This window comes from Nycticebus coucang, chromosome X, assembly GCF_027406575.1.
Source record: "Nycticebus coucang isolate mNycCou1 chromosome X, mNycCou1.pri, whole genome shotgun sequence".
Lineage (NCBI taxonomy): Eukaryota > Metazoa > Chordata > Mammalia > Primates > Lorisidae > Nycticebus > Nycticebus coucang.
The window spans coordinates 106,477,118-106,495,306 of NC_069804.1; the positions used below are offsets into that span (position 1 = coordinate 106,477,118).

At 39.9% G+C, this 18,189-nt stretch overlaps 1 pseudogene; it reads left to right on the forward strand.

Moving 5' to 3' along the window:
- The window catches only part of LOC128576927 (signal peptide peptidase-like 2A), a 43,844-nt pseudogene extending 26,573 nt beyond the window's left edge, over positions 1–17,271 (forward strand).
- Positions 17,272–18,189: the final 918 nt, after the last annotated feature.

Below are 18,189 nucleotides of genomic sequence, written 5' to 3' on the forward strand. Positions count from 1 at the left end.
ATTTTTCCCTCCATTTTCTTTTCTTAGTTTTTATGGTTAGGATAAGGAGCACCACTTAATATTTGTGTGCGTATTATTCAGGTAGTTCATCAAATTCTCTTATTTTGTTTCTCTAGAATACATTTAGCTTTTTCAAGGAACAGTCATTTAATCATTTTATCTCCTTCTTTCTTTTTTTTTTTGAGACAGATTCTCAAGCTATGGCCCTGGGTAGAATGCTATGGCTTCACAGCTCACAGCAACCTCCAACTCTTGGGCTCAAGCGATTCTCCTGCCTCCGCCTCCCAAGTAGCTGGGATTACAGGCGCCCACCACAACGCCCGGCTATTTTTTTTTTTTTTGGTTGCAGCAGAAATTGTTGTTTGGCGGGCCCTGGTTGGATTCGAACCACCAGCTCAGGTGTATGTGGCTGGTGCCTTAGCCGCTTGAGCCACAGGCGCCGAGCCTTATCTCCTTATTTCTAATGTTGATGCCAGGTATTTAGTTGTCTTGTCTTATTACCATTACTAGAATATCTACCACAATTTTGAAAAATAATGATAAAAACTTGATCCTTTAGTTGCTGATTATAATAGTGTTGGTTGTAGGATCTATTTGAGATAATATTTGTTTGGGGGGCTTGATATTGGGGGGTTATTATCATTTAAGTAGTTTTCCTTCATTGTTATTTTATTATATTTTGTTTAATTTAATTTAATTTAATTTAATTTAATTTAATTTTATTTTATTTTTTGAGACAGAGTCTCAAATTGTCGCCCTGGGTAGCGTGCCATGGCATTATCATAGCTCACAGCAACCTCCAACTCATGGCCTCAGGTGATCCTCTTGCCTCAGTTTTTCTATTTTTAGTAAAGACAGGGTCTCACTTTTGCTCAGGCTGTTCTAAACCTCCTGAGCGCAGACAATCCACCTGCCTGGGCCTCCCAAAGTGTTACAATTACAGGCATGAGCCATACATGATTTTTGAAAATGTTCAATGGGCATGTGAACAAAAAATCTGCCTTTGAGAAAGACAAGGTTCCATGTATGTTACACATGGTGAGATGCATTATAATGAGGCAGCCCCCTATTATCTACCGGGTATCCATTCCAGGACCCCTAGTGGATACCATAAAAGACAGCTAGTACTGAAATCTGTATGTGCTGTCCTCGCGCCCCCCACTCCCCCACCCAGCCACCATGTATACATACCTATGTTAAACTTTTGTATTTAATTAATTAATTAATTAATTAATTTTTTTGTTAAATCATAGCTGTGTACATTAGTGCAATCAAGGGGTACAATGTGCTGGTTTCATATACAATCTGAAATATTCTCATCAAACTGTTCAATGTAGCCTTCATGGCTTTTTCTTAGTTATCGTATGTAGACATTTGTACTCTGCCTTTAGTAAATTTCGCCTGTACCCATTCTAAGATGCACCATAGGTGTGCCCCCACCCATTACCCTCCCTCCACCCTAACCTCCCCCCTCCCTTCCCCTTCCTTGGCCCTTTCCTTATAGTCTTGTGCTATGGTTGGGTTATAGCCTTCATGTGAAAGCTATAATTTAGCTTCATAGTAGGGCTGAGTACATTGGATACTTTTTCTTCCATTCCTGAGATACGTTGCTAAGAAGAATATGTTCCAGCTCCATCCATGTAAGCATGAAAGAGGAAAAGTCTCCATCTTTCTTTAAGGCTGCATAATATTCCATGGTATACATGTATCACAATTTGCTAGTCCATTCATGGGTCGATGGGCACTTGGGCTTCTTCCATGACTTAAAGGAAACACTTCATGGTTTCTGTTAGATATATTCAAACTCCCAGCATCACTACTCTGGTCCTTTGGGGCCATTATTAAGTAAGGTAAGTTACTTGAACACAGCATTGTGATATTGTGATCGTCCATTTGTAACCTAGATAGCCACTATGTGACTAATGGGTGGGTAATATATACAGTGTGATACACTTGACAAAGGGATGATTCATGTCCCAGGCAACATGGAACCAGGGCAGTGTGAGATTTTATCCCATTACTCAGAACAGCAGGCAATTTAAAATATGACTTGTTTATTTCTGAAATTTTCCATTTATTATTTTAGTACCATGGTTGACAATGTGTAACTAAAACCACACAAGTCATAACCACAGAAAAGGGAGGACTACTGTATTAGGATATATACATATATATATATATATATTTTTTTTTTTGAGATAGAATCTCACTATGTTGCCCTCGGTACTGTGCCGTGGCATCACAGCTCACAGCAATCTCGAACCCTTGGGCTTAAGCAATCTCTTGCCTCAGCCTCCCAGGTAGCTGTGACTACAGGTGCCCACTACAATGCCCAGCTATTTTTTGTTGCAGTTGTCATAGTTGTTTTAGCTGGCCTGGGCCAGATTTGAACCCACCAGCCTCGGTGTATGTGGCTGGCACTGTAACCATTGCTATGGGCGCCAAGCCTAGGATACATTGTTAACACACAATTGGCCTGTTCAGTATGTCCATCTCTGAAAGAGATACGTTTGTGTTTCTTACCATAATCATTTTCATAAATTTCTTATTGAACTTAAAGCAAGCTTCTGATTAATAAATTTATCCCTTCTAGTGAAAAGGACTATATAATTGATAATATCTTTGTAAATTCCACTTTTTTTTGGGGTGTGCTGTTTTTGCAGTTTTTGGCCTGGGCTGGTTTTGAACCCGCCACCTCCAGCATATGGGGCCAGTGCCCTACTCCTTTGAGCCACAGGCGACGCCCTCGACTTTTTTTTGTGACAGAATCTCACTATGTCGCCCACTGTAGAGTGCTATAGTGTCACAGCTGACAGCAACCTCAAACTCTTGGGCTTAAGCGACTCTCTTGCCCTCAGCCTCCCAAGTAGCTGGGATTACAGGCGCCTGCCACAACACAGAGCTATTTTTTTGTTTGTTAGTTTTGTTGCTATTGTCATTGTTTAGCTGGCCGGGGCCAGTTTTGAACCTGTCAGCCTCAGTGTATGTGGCTGGCGTCCTAACCACTGTGCTACGGGTGCCGAGCCTGTAAATTTCACTTTTATATTAAATAATCACACTCTTTGTTCTGCTTGATGCTTTTAAATTACTTTCTGTTGTTTTAATAATGTTTCTCCTGATTATTTTGGCTTTTTCCTGGTATTTTCTTAGCCATGCTTATATATTCTTCCTTTCATTATTACTTTGAATGTTGACTATAGAAGGTACATTAACCAAATTTAAAAAAAAAATTTAGTCCACCAATCTGAGTCTTTTAATGCCAGAAGTCACTCTATTCACAATTAGAACATATGTGCTTGATTTCATTGCAATTACCTTTATTTTTAAATTCATTTTATACTATTTCCTCTTTTTTATTTTTCTCATTTTTCTTGGTTTGAGAATTTGAAATAAATGTTGTATCTTAGATGTCTTGGTTGTTATTTAAAGCCATGAGACAGGGTGAGACCACCTAGGCAGTGAGGGTCGATCGATAATCTGAGAGATCTAAGGACTGAGTCCTCAGGTTCTTCAATATTTAAAGGTCATAAAGATTAGAAGAAACCAACTAAGAAGACCTATAAGGAATAACGAATGTTTTTAGAAAATTTTCAAAAACAGAGACTGTTGCTCAGGAGACCAAATAAAGTGTTTCATGAAGGAAAGGAGTGATTAATCATATCAGATTATGCTAATGGGTCAAAAAAGATTAGTACTAAAAATTGGATTTAACAATGTGATGACCATTGATGACTTTGACACATTTTCTGACACATTTTTGTGGACTAGTGGGGACAAAATCCTAATTAAAATTGTGGAAGGGAATGTTATAGGGACTTTCATTTATGGAGATGTGAAGAGGTTGGTGGTAACATGGAATTCTAAAACTGAAAAAAATAGTTTTTCAGTGGTCTGAAAAACTGAAATGATTAACATTTCAGACCACTGGAAATGTACCAAAGGCTAACAACAAAGTGAAAAGTGTTTATTCTTAAAAAACTGTGTAAGAGGCTTGAGTAAGAACAATGTGTCTCCTTGCCTGGGGAAGCTCTTATTCTCATTTCTCCATCACTTTATGTGGTCAGCAAGAGTGTTATATAATTACCATGTGGTAGCTCTTCATCAAACTCAGAAAATATTCTGTCAGAAAGAGGGACTGAATTTTGAGTGGTTAAAACCCAATGATCTTTCTGACTAAAAAAGAAAGACCACTGGGTTTTAACTACTAGGTTAGGAAACATGAAAGAAACTCAAAGTTTTGCTAACTGAGGTGAGCAACAGGCCAGTTGGAAATTTAGGAGAAAGTTGCTAGAAATGAGAGAGTAATAGCAGATATAGCTCTCTACACCTTTCTGGTTGAAAGGAAAATTACAAATGTTCAGAACTCTCAAGAAACCAGCAAAAAATGATAACCAAAGGAGACTTGGTAATTGTCTGCAAATTTGAATATACTGCTGAACCTACACATAGACTGACTAACACTGGGTAGATGCCTTTCAGGCTCAAGATGGTTAAATAAAACATCTGCCCAAATTACTGGCTGACCACTAAGCTATGCAGATGAAGGGGTGACCCCTGGAATCTAGACTGAGTATTAAAAAAAGTTACAAAAAGATAATCAGAGATGTGACTTCTTATAGTAGTGTAGACAGAGTTTACAGTTTTAAGTCCAGACAAGTTGCTAAAACAAAACAAAGCACCCGAGAAAAATGAAAAATTATAAATTTGCTATATTATTCAAATATCCAATGTATGGAAAAGTATTAGTAAATATGCAAAGGAACAGCAAAATATTAAATATATGTATGTAATACATACATACAGATGATTTGAAATTTAACATAGGGGTTGGCAAACTAGTATGAACCAGGTCTGGTCTGCTCCTTATTTTCATAAATGAAGTTTTATTGGAACATAGCCATGACTGTACATTTGTATATATTATCTGTAACTGCTTTCATATTATGCTGGCAGTGTTGAATATTTTCTATAGACACCATAAGGCCTCAAAGCTAAAACATTTACTATTTGCTGGGAGGCGCCTGTGGCTCAGTCGGTAAGGCGCCGGCCCCATATACCGAGGGTGGCGGGTTCAAACCCGGCTCCGGCCAAACTGCAACCAAAAAATAGCCGGGCGTTGTGGCGGGTGCCTGTAGTCCCAGCTGCTCCGGAGGCCGAGGCAAGAGAATCGCTTAAGCCCAGGAGTTGGAGGTTGCTGTGAGCTGTGTGAGGCCACGGCACTCTACAGAGGGCCATAAAGTGAGACTCTGTCTCTACAAAAAAAAAAAAAAAACATTTACTATTTGCCTCTTAACAGAACATTTTGTCTAACCAGGCAGTAAGGAAGGAATAAAAGTACAAAAGATACGAGACACTTGGAAAACAAATACCAAAATGGCCAATGTGAATTCTAAATATGGATTAAGCACTCTATTCAAAAGACAGAGATTAATCTGGCTACATGTAAAAAGCAATATCTAGTTATATGCTATTTTCCAGAGTATACTTTAGATTCAAAGAAATAAATAAAAAAGAGACCATGAAAATGGTCAACATAAGTGAGCTTAGAGGGCCTATAATATTAAATGTTAAAAAAAGTTACTAGTGACAAAGAAGGATATTTCATATTTTTAAAGGCGTCACTACATCAGAAAGATGTAACACAAAACAAAAGAATGGGAGGAAACAAATTGAAAACAAGCTTACAAAAAACTTTTCAGGACTTTTGAGGTAGGAATGGCATGAGTTAGAATGTGAAAGTAACAGGATTTTTTTTTTAATCAAGTAATAGAAGTTTTGTTATGCTGATCCAAGTCATTCAGATTAGCAGGAAATGATGATGCAAGAAAGAATTTCTGCAGTGAAAAGGGTATGCTGCTGGCTGATAGTTCTTATCTACTTGTGGAATTAAAGTGAGACTATGGACAAAGGGATAAGATATAGATGTAGGTAGTGTAATGTATGTTGATGTATTCTTTCAGAATATTCAATTCTACAGGGGATAAGAATAAACAGCATTAATAATTAATAAATTAATAGAGGCATCTTTTAGTGTACAGCTTTGAAAGAGAGCTAGTGCTCTCCTTTCAAAGGGCAAATTTGTTTATCCTGCAGTATAATAAAGATAATCTCTTTTTCTGGGGTAAAGGATATTAGTAAAAGAACTAGTAAAAGGTTCTAGTTCTCTAAGCATGGATTTCCTTTCCTATACTGAAACCTACTAAGTGTGCAGGATCCATCCATCTCTTGTTGCCTTGCCCTGTGGGAATATGGTTCAGGCAACTGGTGCAAGGAAATGATGATACTTTGGCTATTGCCATTGCTGTGGAAATAAACTCTCCTTATATGTGACCAGCAGTTACCAAAAACTGTGGGAAACTAACTTGTTAAGTGTCCCATGTATCACGGAATCTCATACTCTTCACAGTTTTTGACAGTGCTAGTCAGATAATACGAAAGCAATTAACTTAAACGATGTAAACAAAGCCTATAAATTATGGGAAGTAATGTGTAAGCATGTAGCTTGTGAGACATAGGCAGAATTCATATGGTGTATAAAATATAGGCAATGAGTTTATAAGATGTGTTATAGATAAATAGGCCTGTTAAAGACAGGCTAAATGGAATGTACAATGGATTAAACAAGGGTGTTACTTTTAGGTAGAAAGGGATGGAATGATCACATCATAAGATGCTATCATGCTCCATCTGGATTAACAACAGCGTCGACCCTAAAGTGGCCATTCATTGGCAATACACAGTATAGTTCCTTTCTGGTTCCACATATATTTTGCCCAAGAAATAAAGATAAAGCCATTGTTAAGAAAGTCAAATAATTGGTGAGCTACAACTATTGATCAAGCACACTTACTTCTGCATCTTATTGAAAGCAAGCTACCGATGTCTTCTGTTTGTGCCTCCTCCTCTCTTTTTCTCTGGTCCTCATTACCACAGCATTGGTAGGGAAAGTTGATATCATAGAGACAGAACTCGTGGACATTGTATAAGCCGGGATTTTGGTAGTGTGGACTGTCCAATCACTTGCATCCTATCCTGATTTTTTTGAGACAAAGTCTCAAGCTATTGCCCTGGCTAGAGTGCGGTAATGTCACAGCTCACAGCAACCTCAAACTCTTGGGCTTAAGTGATTCTCTTGCCTCAGCCTCCCAAGTAGCTGTGACTGCAGGTGCCCACCACAACAGCTGGCTATTTTTTTTTTGAATGTAGTTGTCGTCGTTTGGCAGGCCCAGGCTGGATTCGAACCCAGCAGCTCAGGTGTATGTGGCTGGCGCCCTAACCACTGAGCTACAGGCACCCAGCCATCCTATCCTAATTTTGTTGACATGACAAATTTCCTTTTCTGTTGCTTATTTTGTGTGTTTAAAATTGATTTACTAAATCATATGATAGGAAATGTTTTGATTTTTCTTTTTTCCTTTGTACCTTTCTATTCTGTGATCTCGTGGAGAATTTGCCTGTAGTGTGCTTGGTAGACACCATTGCTTCAAGGTAATTTCTTGCATATTTACTGATTGGTTCAATTTTCCTAGTTTATTAGTAAGAAGGTGATCAGCTGTGAGTGAAGAAAGGGAGGGAGGGAGTTGGAAATGTGAAAAAGTTGTCTAAGTGATGTAAACTAAATGGATTGGGAAAATGTAGTGGAATTGTTGGGAAGCAGTAGCCTCCCACTTGAGATTAGTTCTCTCTCATGAATTTATGTATAACCTGTCATGTGGTCTTCTGTTTTTCGCTAACCACATTCAACTGTGTGGATACAAGAAGGAAACCGGTTGATTTGTGTTTATCCAGGATTGAGGTTTCCTTGAGAGTATGACAACAAAAAGGAGGGTGGCAATGGATTTGCCTATACAGGCACCATGAAGGAAGAACTATTCCCCTGAGCTGGGCACTGTGTCTCATACCTGTAATCTGGGAGGCCCAGATGGGTGGATTGCTTGAGCTCAGGAGTTGGAGACCAGCCTGACCAAGAGTCAGACCCTCCTCTCCCATCTCTATTAAAAATAGAAAAACTGGCCGAGTGTTCTGGTGGGTGCCTGTAGTCCCAGCTATTCGGATTCTGAGGCAGGAGCATCACTTCTTGAACCCAAGAGACACTGGTTGCTGTGAGCTATGATGATGCCATGGCACTCTGTCTTTAAAGAAAAAAAAAAAGAACTTTTCCCCAATACATAGAACAGTTGCCTGACACAGTAAATACTTAAAAAATATTTGCTGAATAAATGGAAACTTTTAGATTTTTCTCTTTATCTTAAAAGCTCAGAAATCTTACAGGTGTGTTTTGTCTCACCAATTCTGGCCAGAATTTGGTGATTCTTTTCAGTCTGTGAGCTTAGCTATTTCTTCAGCTCAGGGGACATTTCCTCTACTATTTGTTTGATTGTTGTCTCTCTTCCATCTGTTCCTGATATCCTTCTGGAGCTCATTATTTGCATATTAAATCTCTTGGATCTTACCTTGTACGGCTTTTGCCTTTTTTCCCTATGATCTTTCACTTCATATTTCTGTTTTGAGTTTTACATATTTGTTCTTTGCATTTTCTAGTTTCCTACTTTGGGTCTTAATAGACTTTATTCTACAAAAATGTGTCCACTCAACTGTTTAGTTAGCAAATTACCCAACCGTTTTCTTTTGATGGTCATGTGCTATGCTTGTCCAAGTGATCCTACTTACCCTAGTGACTGAGTCTTTTCAATTTATTGTTTTCCTTTGTCATCCATTGTCAGCTCTTTAGCGCTCAGGCATATTTTTTGGAGTACTCTGGATTGTGGGAGTCCCACCAGTGTTCAAAGGTGACATGGTGTTTATGCCACAGGGCTAATAGTTTGAAAGAAGATAGATTGGCAGTCTTGTACATTCCTGGCCTCAGAGTCAGGGAGACTCACCTGCTATTTCTTCTTCCTCCTGGCCTCTTGAAAACCATAAGGATCAGCTGTACTTAGGTGTCAACTTTTTCCCTCTTTTCCCCTATTCCAACTGGAAGGCCCACAGATCTGTTTCCCAAGCTGTGCCTAGGGTCCACTGTTGTCTCATCCTCTGATTTCTAATGCTATTCTTCAGTAGAACTCTTTTAAAAACTATTCCACCCTTTAAACCACATTAATGATCCAATGAATCCTAGATTTTCAGGATCTTCTTGAAATAATCTTACTGTGCTTTGATTAGTGTTTTTTTTTTACTGAACACTTAGGTGCTCCATTTTTAATGTATACTTCTAACTCACCTTAAGCAAGGCAAATTTGTGAAAATATGCATTAATGCTAAAGATAAATTAGGGAGTAACTCTGCTTTATTAAACTTCATAAAACAGTATTGTTTCAATTAAGCTTTTCTTTTTTTCTCTAAAAGCAATTTAATTTGAGAAAATTTAATTTGGGCATACATTTTCAGGAACACATCATCTGGTGAAAGTCAGGCATTTCAGTATAACTTTGCACCTGTTAATGCATTTACTAATTATTCTTAAGCCACAGAATGGAATTATGTTGTGTATGTAGTTCATGAAAGATTAACAGTAGAAACTGTCTTTTCATTCCTTTGTATCATTTCTACAGTGCCTAATATTGTGTTTTGTATGCTAAACATTTTCCATAAATGCTTAATTAACTGGATGGTGGTTAAATTCAAATTGTACTAATTATTTGGATAGTAGTTATGTTACAAATGCAAAACATATTAAACATATTATCAAGTGAATCATCACTGTAGCACATTGGTCACATAGTTTCACTCTTTTGTCAAAATCCCTGGCCTGATTAAGAGTTGGGTATTGATGGGTGGCGCCTGTGGCTCCGTGAGTAGGGCACCGGCCCCATATGCCGAGGGTGGCGGGTTCGGACCCAGCCCTGGCCAAACTGCAACAGAAAAATAGCTGGGCATTGTGGCGCGCGCCTGTAGTCCCAGCTGCTCGGGAGGCTGAGGCAGGAGAATCGCGTAGGCCCAAGAGTTGGAGGTTGCTGTGAGCTGTGTGACGCCACGGCACTCTACCCGAGGGCGGTACAGTGAAACTCTGTCTCTACAAAAAAAAAAAGAGTTGGGTATTCGAGGTAAAGAAAAAGTATGAACAAAAAATTGGTGACATGTGGAAATGTCAGCTAAAACATACATTTCTCATAATTCTTGTTAGGTCTGGCAGAGGGTAAACAGCTAGCAAGGAAGTGGCTAAGGGTGGAGAGCAGAATTGAAATGTGGGTAGGAACCAAACCCAACTGCAGATGGGAACTGTTCTCTGGTGGGAACATACTCAGAAAGGAGTTCCTGGAGAGAGATTATAGATGGTGGCCGAGTAACAGCTTCCCTACAACTGGGAACAGCGAGTCTGGTGAGACAAGACTCCAGGCATCTCTGGCCGGTGGGATCTGCCTATAATCATCCCTTTGAGGATACAGGGAGCCAGCAAGGGACTTCTGGACCTCAAGAGGAGGACAAAAACAGTTGAAAACTGGCAAGTGGTTGTGTGTGTTCGATTGACCTAATCACACCGGCAACCATAAGTACAAGCAGCAGTGAGACTGCAAACCGGAAAGGCCTTACCTGTGAACTGTTTTGGTGTTCTTGGACTTGGCACTCAGTTGAACTGCCTTGGGGAGAGCTTGAGCAGGAGTGTGGAGAACTTTGGGCATTGTCTGGGGCCCCAGACTGAGCCACTGAGCTGGGCGCAGGAAGCCATTGTGAAAGAACTGCCCCGGCAAGCTCCACCCTCAGGGACTCAGAGCAAGGATTGGGTGGGTCAAAGTAACCTACTGACTGAGCAGCCTAAAGGCGGGGACTGAACTGCCTTACAGCCTTAATCCTTAGGGGCAGAGTGAGACGGTTTTGGCCCACTGGAGCCTTGGGCTATTGCCCTGGGTAGAGTGCCGTGACATCACAGGTCATAGCAAACTCAAACTCCTGGGATTGGCGCCGCCCAGACCTCCATAAGAGCTGTGCAGCGACCCCTGACCGGTGACCCGCACCCACCGGGCCTCCACGTTCCCTGACTAGGAACTACGGGAGCCATATAACCCTGTGTCCTCCCTCCTGTGTCCTCCCAGCTTCCACACTAGCCCGTTCATCTGGACAGGGACTCTGGTAGCTGTGTGCCCTTTGGAACCCTCCCTGCCTCTGTGCAGAGCTCTTCTCCTGGCCAGAGACTGCTGGAGCCTTGGGCTCTCTGTGCCAAAGTTACTGGGTGCCTGGCACTCCCAGAACCATACGCACCACCCCCAGCCCTGTTGCTGGATCCGGTTGTGGCACAAACCGGAGCTGCTTCCACAACCAGAACTCCCTAGCTAGAACAGCCCTAGAGGAACTACACAGGGTCACTCCCTACAAAGATCCAGCAACAACAGAGTGATCCCGCTGGGGCCTAATCTTGGAGAGACACCTCCCCAACTCTGAGGACAGCCAGAGGCAACGGTGAAAAACAATCATGAGGCGAAATCAATAGAAAAACTCTGGCAATATGAATAATCAGAGTAGTTCAACTCCCCCAAGGATCAATGGGGCAGAAACAGCACAAGACCTCATGCACAAACAAATAGCTGAGATGTCAGAAATTGAATTCAGGATCTGGATAGCAAATAAGATTGAATTAGAATTCCAAAAGTTATCTCAAGAATTCAATGGATTCAAAGACCAAATGACCAAAGATTTCGACACATTGAGACAAGAAGTTGCATCCCTCAAAGATCTGAGAAACACGGTAGAATCCCTCAGTAACAGAATGGAGCAAGCAGAAGAAAGGATTTCTGACATTGAAGACAAAGCTTTAGAATGCTCCCAAACTCTCAAAGAAGAAGAGAAATGGAGAGCAAAAACAGACCACTCTCTCAGAGAGCTCTCGGATAATTTGAAGAAAACCAATATTCGTCTTATAGGGATCCCCGAAAGTGATGAAGCGGCTTCACAAGGCACAGAGTCTCTTCTCCATGAGATTATGAAGGAGAACTTTCCAGACATGCCAAGAGATTCCGAAATTCAGATAGCAGACAGTTTCAGAACTCCAGCACGACTCAACCCAAATAAGACATCCCCCAGACACATCATAATCAATTTCACTAAAGTTAATATGAAGGAGAAAATTCTGAAAGCAGCCAGATGAAAGCAAACCATTACCTACAAGGGGAAGAATATCAGAATAACTGCAAATCTCTCTGCTGAAACCTTTCAAGCTTTCAATCTCCTAAAACAAAATAACTTTCAACCCAGGATCCTGTACCCAGCTAAACTGAGCTTCATTTATGACAGAGAAATTAAATACTTCAACGACATTCACATGTTGAAGAAATTTGCCACAACTAAACCAGCTCTCCAGGACATTCTTAGACCTATCCTCCATAAAGACCAGCATAATTCTCAACCGCAAAAGTAAACCCACCCAAAAAATTTTTGATCAAATTCCAACTTCCACAGTGGCAAAAGGATTAAAAATGTCCACCGGTCTCTCGAAAGGCTTATCAATATTCTCAATTAATGTGAATGGTTTAAATTGTCCTCTAAAGAGGCACATTTTGGCGGACTGGATACAAAAACTCAAGCCAGATATCTGCTGCATCCAAGAATCGCATCTTACATTAAAAGACAGATATAGACTCAAGGTGAAGGGATGGTCATCTATATTCCAGGCAAATGGAAAGCAGAAAAAAGCAGGCGTTGCAATCCTGTCCGCAGATGCAATAGGCTTTAAACCAACCAAAATAATTAAGGATAAGGATGGACACTTCATATTTGTTAAAGGTAATACTCAATATGATGAGATCTCAATTATTAATGTTTATGCATCCAACCACAACGCACCTCAATTTATAAGAGACTCTAACAGACATGAGCAACTCGATTTCCTCCACTTCCATCGTAGTTGGAGATTTTAACACCCCTTTAGCAGTTCTGGATAGATCCTCCAAAAAGAAGCTAAACAAAGAAATTTTAGATTTAAACTCAACCATTCAACATCTGGACTTAACAGACATCTACAGAACATTTCATACCAAAAAAACTGAATACACATTCTTCTCATCAGCCCACGGAGCATACTCCAAAATCAACCACATCCTAGGCCACAAATCTAACCTTAGCAAATTTAAAAAAATAGAAATTATTCCTTGCATCTTTACGTCAGAATTCTACCAAACATTTAAAGAAGAACTAGTACCTATACTACTAAACCTCTTCCAAAATATAGAAAAAGAAGGACTATTATCTAGCACATTCTATGAAGCAAGCATCACCTTGATCCCCAAACCAGGGAAAGACCCAACAAGAAAAGAAAATTATAGACCAATATCACTAATGAACATAGATGCTAAAATACTCAATAAGATCCTAACAAACAGAATCCAACAACACATCAGAAAAATGAGACACCATGACCAAGTCGGATGTATCCCAGGGTCTCAAGGCTGGTTCAATATACGTAAATCTATAAATGTAATTCAATACATAAACAAACATAAAAATAAAGACCATATGATTCTTTCAATTGATGCAGAAAAAGCTTTTGATAATATCCAGCATCTCTTCAAGATCAGAGCACTTAAGAAAATTGGTATAGAAGGGACATTTCTTAAACTAATAGAGGCCATCTACAGCAAACCCACAGCCAATATCGTATTGAATGGAGTTAAATTGAAATCATTTCCACTTAGATCAGGAGCCAGGCGTGGTTGCCCATTGTCTCCATTGCTCTTTAACATTGTAATGGAAGTTTTAGCCATTGCAATTAGGGAAGAAAAGGCGATCAAGGGTATCCACATAGGGTCAGAAGAGATCAAACTTTCACTCTTCGCAGATGATATGATCGTATATCTGGAAAACACTAGGGATTCTACTACAAAACTTTAGAAGTGATCAAGGAATATAGCAATGTCTCAGGCTACAAAATCAACACCCATAAATCTGTAGCCTTTATATATACCAACAATAACCAAGCCGAACAAACAGTCAAGAACTCTGTTCCTTTCTTTTTTCTTTTTTTTTTTTTTGTGGTTTTTGGCCGGGGCTGGGTTTGAACCCACCACCTCTGGTATATGGGACCAGCGCCCTACTCCTTGAGCCACTGGCGCCGCCTGGACTCTATTCCTTTCACAGTAGTGCCAAAGAAGATGAAATATTTGGGAGTATACCTGACAAAGGACGTGAAAGATCTCTACAAAGAGAACTATGAAACTCTAAGCAAAGAAATAGCCGAAGATGTTAACAGATGGAAAAACATACCATGCTCATGGCTAGGAAGAATCAACATTGTTAAAATGTCCATACTGCCCAAAGCAATATATAACTTCAATGCAATTCCTATTAAAGCTCCATTGTCATACTTTAAAGATCTTGAAAAGATAATACTTCATTTTATATGGAATCAGAAAAAACCTCGAATAGCCAAAACATTACTTAGCAATAAAAACAAAGCAGGAGGAATCATGCTACCAGACCTGAGACTGTACTATAAATCCATAGTGATCAAACAGCATTGTACTGGCACAGAAGCAGAGAAGTAGATGTCTGGAACAGAATAGAGAACCAAGAGATGGATCCAGCTACTTACTGTTATTTGATCTTTGACAAGCCAATTCAAAACATTCAGTGGGGAAAAGATTCCCTGTTTAACAAATGGTTCTGGGTAAACTGGCTGGCAACTTGTAGAAGATTGAAACTAGACCCACACCTTTCACCATTAAGTAAGATAGACTCTCACTGGATAAAAGATTTAAACTTAAGACATGAAACTATAAAAATACTTGAAGAAAGGGCAGGGAAAACTCTTGAAGGAATCGACCTGGGTGAATATTTTATAAGGAGGACTCCCCAGGTAATTGAAGCAGTATCAAAAATACACTACTGGGACCTGATCAAACTAAAAAGCTTCTGCACAGCCAAGAACATAGTGAGTAAAGCAAGCAGACAGCCCTCAGAATGGGAGAAAATATTTGCAGGTTATACCTCCGATAAAGGTCTAATAACCAGAATCCACAGAGAACTCAAATGTATTAACAAGAAAAGAACACGTGACCCCATCTCAGGGTGGGCAAGGGACTTGAAGAGAAACTTCTCTAAAGAAGACCGAAGCAAGATCTACAAACACATGAAAAAAAGCTCATCATCCTTAATCATCAGAGAAATGCAAATCAAAACTATTGAGTACATAGGATTCATGCTTCTCCATTCTTGTGATGCTTTACTAAGAATAATGTCTTCCACTTCCATCCAGGTTAATACAAAGGATGTAAAGTCTCCATTTTTTTTAATAGCTGAATAGTATTCCATGGTATACATATACCACAAGTTGTTAATCCATTCCTGGGTTGGTGGGCATTTAGGCTGTTTCCACATTTTGGCGATTGTAAATTGAGCTGCAATAAACAGTCTAGTACAAGTGTCCTTATGGTAAAAGGATTTTTTTCCTTCTGGGTAGATGCCCAGTAATGGGATTGCAGGATCAAATGGGAGGTATAGCTTGAGTGCTTTAAGGATTCTCCATACTTTCTTCCAGAAAGGTTGTACTAGTTTGCAGTCCCATATGGTGCATCTTAGAATGGGTACAGGCAATTGCACTAATGTACACAGCTATGATTTAACAATAAAAAAAAAAGAAAAAAAAGCAACACCCCCCCCCCAAAAAAAGGAAAGGAGTTCCTGTCTTTTGCCTGACCTACAACTCATTACCATCTCAATATCATAGGATGGGTGGAGCTTTTGTAAGGAATTCTGGGGAAGACATATGTATAGAAAAGAAAACTGTTATGTAACCAACCTGTTATGTAATCTCCTTCATAACCCCAGCCTGTCAATCACCCCAAAGGTGTGAAGTGACAACCAATTCTGCCAGGAGCAAGGTGGGTCAAATTAGTGAACATATAAAATGTAGGGTGTGGGCGGCGCCTGTGGCTCAGTGAGTAGGGCACCGGCCCCATATACCGATAGTGGCAGTTTCAAACCTGGCCCCGGGCAAACTGCAACAACAACGACAAAAAATAGCCGGGTGTTGTGGCAGGCACCTGTAATTCCAGCTGCTCTGGAGGCTGAGGCAAGAGAATCACCTAAGCCCAAGAACTGGAGGTTGCTGTGAGCTGTGATCCTATGACACTCTACCCAGGGCAACAAAGTGAGACTCTGTCTCAAAAAAAAAAAAAGTAGTGTATGCTGAGACTCTAGTCTTTGTCCACTCATGGAGACTGACCTGTTCTTCTCTGTCTGGATCATATTTTTACTATGTATCATTTTGTGAAGCTTCCTTTTTCACTTTCACTTTATATAGCTTCTTTTTCCTGTAATAAATAGTTTGTATTGGGAGTACCCAGAATCTGATCATTCTGTAATCACCTGGACTTTGCCAATACTCATTCTTTTTCTTTCTTTTTGTTTTGAGACAGAGTCTCACTTTGTTGCATAGCATCAGCAATGAGTCTGTACAACTGTCTTGCTGCACTAATTCATAAGATACCATGGGGACAAACAAATGTAAGTATCCAGCCAACAATGCATGATTGTTTGTCGTGGAAAAAGCATTGAAGTGAGACTTACTTTTCTCTCTCGAGTGTGCATAGCAATAGCTGTTGTTTGGGCCGTATTTCTACATGAAGACAGTGGGCTTGGATTTTACAGGATATCTTGGGGATTGCTTTCTGTCTGAATTTAATTAAAACACTGAAGCTACCCAACTTGAAGTCATGTGTGATACTTCTAGGCCTTCTCCTCCTCTATAATGTATTTTTTGTTTTCATAACACCATTCATCACAAAGAATGGTGAGAGTGTCATGGTTGAACTTGCAGCCGGACCTTTTGGAAATAATGAAAAGAATGGTGGAAACTTGGTGGAAGCCACTGCTCAACCTTCAGCTTCCCATGAGAAATTGCCAGTTGTCATCAGAGTGCCAAAGCTGATCTGTTTCTCAGTAATGAGTGTGTGCCTCATGCCTGTTTCAATATTGGGTTTTGGAGACATTATTGTACCAGGCCTATTGATTGTATACTGTAGAGGATTTGATGTTTTGACTGGCTCTTCTTCTGTGTACTATGTTTTCTCCACAATTGCCTATTCTTTTGGCTGGATACTTACATTTGTTGTTCTGGTGCTGATGAAGCTGGGGCAGCCTGCACTCCTTTATTTAGTACCTTGCACACTTATTACTGCCTCAGTTGTTGTTTGGAGACATAAGGGAATTAGAAAGTTCTGGAAAGGTAACAACTATCATATGATGAATCATCTGGACTATGCAACAAGTGAAGAAAATCCTGTGACTGCTAATGAACAGAGTGGCCAGCATCAATATTGTGGACCTGCAATCATGTGTCATTGATTTTCTACAAACAGAATTTGACTTTTTTTTTTTTTTTGAACATTTTATTATTCTTTTTTTTTTTTTTTTTTTTATTGTTGGGGATTCATTGAGGGTACAATAAGCCAGTTACACTGATTACAATTGTTAGGTAAAGTCCCTCTTGCAATCATGTCTTGCCCCCATAAAGTGTGACACACACTAAGGCCCCACCCCACTCCCTCCATCCCTCTTTCTGCTTCCCCCCCATGACCTTAATTGTCATTAATTGTCCTCATATCAAGATTGAGTACATAGGATTCATGCTTCTCCATTCTTGCGATGCTTTACTAAGAATAATGTCTTCCACTTCCATCCAGGTTAATACAAAGGATGTAAAGTCTCCATTTTTTTTAATGGCTGAATAGTATTCCATGGTATACATATACCACAGCTTGTTAATCCATTCCTGGGTTGGTGGGCATTTAGGCTGTTTCCACATTTTGGCGATTGTAAATTGAGCTGCAATAAACAGTCTAGTACAAGTGTCCTTATGATAAAAGGATTTCTTTCCTTCTGGGTAGATGCCCAGTAATGGGATTGCAGGATCGAATGGGAGGTCTAGCTTGAGTGTTTTGAGGTTTCTCCATACTTCCTTCCAGAAAGGTTGTACTAGTTTGCAGTCCCACCAGCAATGTAAAAGTGTTCCCTTCTCTCCACATCCACGCCAGCATCTGCAGTTTTGAGATTTTGTGATATGGGCCATTCTCACTGGGGTTAGATGATATCTCAGGGATGTTTTGATTTGCATTTCTCTAATATATAGAGATGATGAACATTTTTTCATGTGTTTGTTAGCCATTCGTCTGTCGTCTTTAGAGAAAGTTCTATTCATGTCTCTTGCCCATTGATATAAGGGATTGTTGGCTTTTTTCATGTGGATTAATTTGAGTTCTCTAT